This window comes from Scylla paramamosain, chromosome 6, assembly GCF_035594125.1.
Source record: "Scylla paramamosain isolate STU-SP2022 chromosome 6, ASM3559412v1, whole genome shotgun sequence".
NCBI classification, from domain to species: Eukaryota; Metazoa; Arthropoda; class Malacostraca; order Decapoda; family Portunidae; genus Scylla; species Scylla paramamosain.
This window is the reverse complement of record NC_087156.1, coordinates 32,796,997-32,804,496: the sequence shown is the minus strand read 5'-3', so window position 1 is coordinate 32,804,496 and position 7,500 is coordinate 32,796,997. Positions and strand designations below refer to the sequence as shown.

General features: G+C 47.3%; 1 protein-coding gene across 1 annotated transcript in view; it reads right to left on the bottom strand.

The window, feature by feature from the left end:
• The window catches only part of LOC135101618 (uncharacterized), a 112,287-nt gene that overhangs the window by 8,244 nt on the left and 96,543 nt on the right, over positions 1 to 7,500 (bottom strand). The window lies entirely within an intron of this gene.

Below are 7,500 nucleotides of genomic sequence, written 5' to 3'. Positions count from 1 at the left end.
CTTCAGCCATCGAAACGCCACAATCATAGGGAGACCTTCGCCACCATATTCTGACTTCCTAGGAAGCCAGGGATAGACGGGGTGGCCGTTGCAACCTTACTTAAAACTAGATCACAAAAACGCGTCTTAGCATTACCAGACTTTGACTTAACGGAACAAGCAATGTGTCCTTCAGTTTTTTTTCTCTCTCTCTCTCTCTCTCTCTCTCTCTCTCTCTCTCTCTCTCTCTCTCTCTCTCTCTCTCTCTCTCTCTCTCTCTCTCTCTCTCTCCTTAAGTTGAAGATACAAGTTTTTGGTGGTCGATATGTGCTCCCAGACTGGAGGTGTACACTGCTTCCCGTGTTTTGTTGTGAGGTCGCCAAGTGGTGCTTGAGCGGTCGGCCTTGAGAGGACACGTACATTTAACGCACTTAGTACTCCAGGATGAAGCAAGACACAGATTACCTTACGAAATACCCTACATTCCTATCATGTTCACCAACAAATCTAGTTTTCTTCTATCACACACACACACACACACACACACACACACACACACACACACACACACACACACACACACACACACACACACACACACCAAACCCTTTCTCTTTGCAGGAAAAAGGGAAAGAGTATGATAACTACGTGTCGTGGCAGGTGAGGCGCCTCAGGTCACCGTTCACCTGCAGTTTCACCATTAGTGATCATCAGCAGCAGGAGAAAGCTGTGGCAGACGAAAATACACGACATTTTCATCAAGGCCTTGTGAATGCAGGTCTTGCGGCTGCTGCTTTCCCACTCACCACACCTTTCCCCACAACAGACATCACTCACTGCCAATGGGTCCCATGAACATGAGAAGAATGTGAAGCATCAGGGATGCTAAAAGTAAAAGAAGAAAAAAAAAGAAAACTGAGATAAATGACAACTAGAGTAAAGAGCTAAGGAAAATTACAATATCTTTCTGAGAAAGTAATAAAAAATTATCAGATGCCAATTAGAGAAATGGGGAAGGTGGTCTTCACGCATCTGGCAACGAAGAGTGAATAAACTCCAAGCTGTCGGTCACGCTGCAGGCAGCCACTAGAATTCGCAGAACAGACTTATTTCCATCGTCTTGCCATTTCCGTGGCACCGCAGCCTCCCTCTCAACAGTGACGTGCAATCAATGGCTGGTAAAGATTAAAGATGCAATCAAGCAATCCCTTATATGAGAATGTTCCGTATAAGTGACTTATATGAACACTTGATATCTTGAAGGTTTAGAAAGTGACATATAGATGCTGGACTAGACCAGACCAGAGAGAGAGAGAAAAGAGAGAGAGAGAATGAGAGAGAGAGAGAGAGAGAGAGAGAGAGAGAGAGAGAGAGAGAGAGAGAGAGAGAGAGAGAGAGAGAGAGAGAGAGAGAGAGAGAGAGAGAGAGAGAGAGAGAGAGAGAGAGAGAGAGAGAGAGAGAGAGAGAGAGAGAGAGAGAGAGAGAGAGAGAGAGAGAGAGAGAGAGAGAGAGAGAGAGAGAGAGAGAGAGAGAGACATAGCTAAAGAGGTATAAATGGGGAAGCCCCAGGTGTTTGGCACCGTTATCGCCATTAAAGGCACGCTGGACAGGCTGTTAAACTGGTCCTCATCCTTACCGGGTCCCAGTCCACGCCTCGTGATGTCCTTGCCACAACCCTCACTGCTCAGCATACAAGTACCTAGCATACTGCCATCAAGACAGATCTTTCTTCGTAAACACCAGTAGTTATATTTTCGTTGTGGAAAAAAAAAAAAATCCTACATTCTTTTCCCAGCTTATATACCTGCGCTACCACTTCCTGTATTAGATGTGGTGGTGTTGCCGGTGGGAGCGGGATGAGTGAGGGTGAGGGTGAGGGTGGCGCCCGTGTACTCACTTGTACCCACACGCCCGGTAAGGTGGGCTTTTTGGTACCCTGTCATTAGCTGCCTCCCAGGTCAGGACTCCCTACATCTGTCTTGTGGAATGTCTCCCGGAGTGACCTACATACTGGCCGCTGCCACCGGAGCCTGCCCCACTCACTACAATGCCTCATCCATTGTAAACATTTGCGCTATGGGACGGAAGGAGGTGCTGATATTATATAAGGAACATTTTGATGAAAACGCTAAATGAATTTCGTGTTTGTTTTCTATGAGGACCCACCGTTCATATTCCATATCCTTCCCTCTTTGAAAGACGAGATGCCTTTCATACTGAGGTCCGCTACATCTCAAGCTTTATAAGCATCGGATAAATACGTTTATGATAAAGGAAGCCAAAGAAAACGAAGACTCGACTTGGTGCCTGTGTTGTGGCGGCGGGTGACCCACAGCTGCGGGCGCCGCCACCGCCATGGGGGCCACGCGCCTCGCCTCACGAGTGGCCTCTCCCTCAGTCCTACCCATACCTTCCTAAGAATCTTGAATAGAAAAGTGTGTCCAAACGGATTATAATGATAAGCATCTATAAAGTAATAATACAGTGCTTCCACAACTTTATGGCATTATGATAAAAATAAAGATTTAATATTTATAGTGTATGACGAGCCGCGCCAAACTGACGTGAGGCGACACTGGTGGTTGGTTCTCACGGCTTGGGAAATATCTGTGCATCTGGCTGGTGTTGCAATGACCCGTGTGGTGCGTGTAGCCACAAAGACGAAATCGCCTGACTGTTGGATGCTTGGCGGCACTCTCCTGCCGACCCATGAGGGACAACACCAGGTGTGGCCCTTGACTCGTGGTGTGGCCATGGCCGTGAACACCCTTGCTGGAACTTCAGGGCTTGGCATCAGAATTGTAGTCGCAATATGAGTACCCTCACATTATACGCGATTGATAATGATCGCTGCTAATCTCCTCCACCTTTTCGACGCCCGCGCGCACGCGCACACACACACACACACACACACACACACACACACACACACACACACACACACACACACACACACACGGTACTGAAGTTAAAGTGTTACTCCGTGGCACTAAGGACATGCATCCACTGCAGCTGTAAGGTATAACGTTTCTGATAAGAAGCAGCAGACATCGAGACGTTACTGGAGAGAATCGAAGGAAGTCAACACAACTCACACCCTTTCTTTCCTTCCCTCACCGCTGCTCCAGTAAAGGGTTTGATAATTATCACGGCAATAACGCACTTTCCAAGGTATGTAGTTAAGCTGTTCATCCTTTTCGCCATTATTATCCTTATTGCGTCGTGCAGGTCGCCTTTTCTCACACTCCCTGTATTTTTGCCAAGAAATGAGACTTGCTGCTATGTAGTAGTACACAACAGTGTACTACTACATAGTCTCTACTTGCCTTGCGACATCGGTAGAGGGTGTGGCTGGTCAGCCGTCCAGAGCCGAGCACAAAATAATGAGTGGCATTGTTTTCAGGCCGGCAACCAGAGGTACCTTGAGAGCCTCATTCATTCAGTAAGACACATGTGAAGGCTGTTGGGAATGCAAGGAGGGAGTGCACAGGCCACACCCAGGCTGGTCCCAGGCAAGTGAGGCGAAGGCCGGCTCGCTTTCATGTCCACACTGCCCGCCTGACCTAGATGGCTACCAAATAAATGCTAGTGTTTTTACAGTAAGAGCTGCTTAATAGAAAACCTTTCCTTACATGAAGATGAAAAGCGCTTGACAACCTAAACAGTACTGAGCTTAACAGAAAAAAGGTGTAAGTGTTCCGATTATAATCATCACCACCGTCACTACCGTGGACCTGACAGATAAAGAGAAGCAACAGTGGCAAGGAGGAACAGGTCTGCGAGTGCGGGTGGTGGAGCGGAAAGGAAGGGAACCCGGTGGGTCTGGCCAGCGCCTGGTTACGAATCATCCCATACCCAGAAGCTGTTTGGTATTGCCCGCTGAGATTGATATTAGGAACAAGCAAACAAAAAAAAAAAAAAAACAGTATGCAAAAGGTGAAAACGTCGCTGAAAAGAATAAGAAAAAATCGTTTTAAATGAACATGGTTATCAGCATCATAGATGCAACTCTATATTTTAAAATAATCACAAAAAACTCTGTGAGCTGGCACTCCGCCCCAACCCTCCCACCGGCTTCCACACATTACCGCGGGCAACACCTCTCCGTGACCTACAATTCCCACAAACCGGTACTGTGGAACACCACTACTACAGGGACGGAACTCCTTGACGAAACTGGAACGGAGCATAAAACACACACACACACACACACACACACACACACACACACACACACACACACACACACACACACACACAGCACGCGTGCGAGAACATCAAACCAATTAGAATTCACAATATTCTATGTAAATGTTCATGAGCACCGTGCGCCACAATGAGGCACGTCGATCACGCGGCGGCTCCTGAGAGGGGATGTGGTGAGCCGCCGGAGCCGGCAAGGTACCGGTGTTCGGTCTCTCTTTGGGAACAATGGATTTCTCTTTCAATTCGAATGAGGGAAACTACCGATGACAATAAGCAGCTATCCGGCTGACAAGAACTTTGGAAAGTCATCAAGCAAATGGAAAACCCGCTTTGCTACTACGAGACCATAATTAGTTTAATCTTTTCCGTCTCTGTACTTTCCTTTCAGTCATACCCTGATCGCTCCGCTCGCCCGCTGAACTACAGAAGCAAAACCCATCACCAACACGTCCCGTGACCCGCATCTTCCGTCAGTGTTTTCTCCTGAACGTGACCCGGAGACCCGCGCTCCCACAACTTACTCCACTGCAACCAAGTGTCGGGTCTGGCGCGTTGTTCTCATGAGACGCCTCACCCTGGCCGCCCGTAACAACCTCCGCCACACACCACCAGGCTCAGCAATCACCTACACCACAAAAGTGGCAACAGTTCCGGGAGTGGTTACTTAAGTACAGTCTGTCTGGCGTGTGAAGGATCGCATACAAATTGATAAATATTTACCGTATAAGAAAACAATGTACGATGTGAAAAAATCCACAATTTGAATTGACGGTAAAGAAAACCGCGACAGGTGGGCGAGGCAGCTGTGGTGTCAGAGAAAGAGAGAGAGGAAAAAAAGAAGCTGAATCAAAGACAATTTCCATGGAAGTAAGAAAGGGCTCATGTCGCCTCCCTGGGCACCTGGAGGGAGGTGGGAAGTCGGTTATGGGATCACGAGGGAGTGGTGACCGGGTTTTCTCCCCGCCTCGCCGCATCCTCCCGGCATCCTCCCGACTTACCACTGGGAAGACCTATCAGGTTGGAATGATGTGGCCGAGCTGCACCGCGCCGCGACAAGGACATGGCAGCTACCGTGTTACCAACTTAGGGGCGTCAAGTTTCGTAGCTACTGCACACTCGGATCGACCTTGGGATATGTAAATACGTTAAGATGGTCCCCACGCTAACTGAGCCGGACAAACAGGTTTGGATAACACATTCGGGACGAACCGCTACTGCCGAGCCCCACTTGACAGATTGTCATCCCCTTGTTGAACCTTCCCTTCTTGACTCCTTAATGAACCAGTGACGTCACCATCACTGGTAATGGCAGTCGTCTCTTCACCGGGAGTGCCTTGAGGGGGTGAGAGCTGACGCGCTGCTATCGTTAACAATACAGTCGCTTCAATCACTAATTACATGATCGTCACTAAACCCGCGCCAAGCTTTCGCTGTGACCTGGCCTGGCTGTGGAATGTCGCGACCATGGACAGCTCTACCTGATGGTGTCGGGACGGTTATCAGTGTTGTGAGCAGCATTATGAAAGCGTCCTGCCAGCAAAACTATCACATATGCGCCATGTAATGCCAAGGGTTTCCTGTTTAGTGGTGTCCTTGGCAAAAAGCACATTAGAGGAGGAGTCGACAGAACAGCTGTACGTAATGTTATCAATGGCTGGCTGGTATCCCTGTCAGCTCGACAAATGAAGGAATCAGTAAATTATAGCAATATCAGAACGTTTCTTATACATAAGCTGTCTTTCAAAGCTGGTATTTGAATGACATTTATGTAGGTGACAACAAGCCAGATCTTATCTCGACCTACACCACTCTCCGGCTCTTAAGAGTGTCCTTCAGACAGGCTGAGGTGTGGGCTGAGCGCCATTGTCAGCTGCTTCACTCGAGCCTCCTGTCAGGATGTGCTACCTTATCTCCTATTTTAGTCGTACAAAGAAGGAAAATGATAATTCGAATTAAATAATCACCAGGGTTGTCACTGGCAGCCTCGCTCTGAAGAGAGCGCTACCAGCACCTTGGAATTGTCGAATTGTCTCTCATCTTGATGAATGCTGTGAGGAACTGGCTCTGTGACCTTGAATTTATAGCTGCAAAAAAAGCTTTTACCACTTGATCACAATTTCATTTCTCCAGCATCCCTGACCCACTGTATATAAGGCATCACCAATAGAATAAGATCACTGAGTCTGAATGTGAACTATTTTTTCTGAAGTTACACTTACATTAGATAGCTAGATAGTGTAATTGATAATTTCACAGCTCAATAAAGACAATCAGGAACAGAAGATGCCAGTCACAAGCACCTGGACTGTTAGAGTGGCTTGGTGATAAGGTCGAAAGGCTCACGCTCAAAATAACAAAAGGGAAGAGGAAGGAGCGGGAATGATACTAAGCTTTTTCTTTCTGGGGTTGGTCGAGGGCTGCACCGGGCTGCGGAGGGCATTCGGAGTAAAGAATACGTAGTAAAAAGCTTTCATAAGAAAATCACAGAGTCCTGTTAGAATTATTGTTGATGAGGATGGAATATAATGGTTCAGACAAGTGGGTAAAGTAAGTTTCAATTCTGAATGAATTCCATCACGGGTAAGATACGCAGGATCCGTAAGTCGTGCTAAACCTCTGAGCCACACCCCGATGCCTTGGCCTCACATCACCGCCGGACACACGCAATCGGGAGTGACGGTGAAGGGACAAAGGCAAGGTACCGTAAGGTATGTAGTGTTTGGCGTTCCCTATGAGATACATCCTTCACACTCCAGTAGTGGTAGTAAGAAAAAAGTTGTGAAGCTATTAAATTTACCAGCTATTGAAAATGGACTACAAATTATGATCTGACTGAAATAAATTGAAAGCAACCGTCTTTTTTTTTTATATAATTATAATTTAGTTGATTTAAATTTTCACACGAATCAGGAAAGTATCTGACATTCATATGTGCGAAACAAGGCAAACAAATTTTGTAAGGGAATGAACAGTACTGCCCGAGAAATACATTTCCCTCGTGTAATGTGTTCAATACAGCGGTTCGGCTGCACGTCGCATGACACACAGTGCTACGCCCAGAGCACGTATCTGGTACGCTCATGCTCGCACAGGATCGTGACGAGAGAGAGTGGCGGTTACTCCCTGCCGAAAAGTGCACTAATGTCCATATCAGCATCGTGTAAGTGGCGTAAGACGGGATGCCGAGATTCGTTGGAAAGCTCAGACGATAGAACGCTGGTGAATCGCTGGCCCAGAGGGTCATGTGACTGTAGACTTGGGTGCGAAACTGACAACATATCCAAGAGTTCTTTACAGGCTTCTAATTAGAATCTC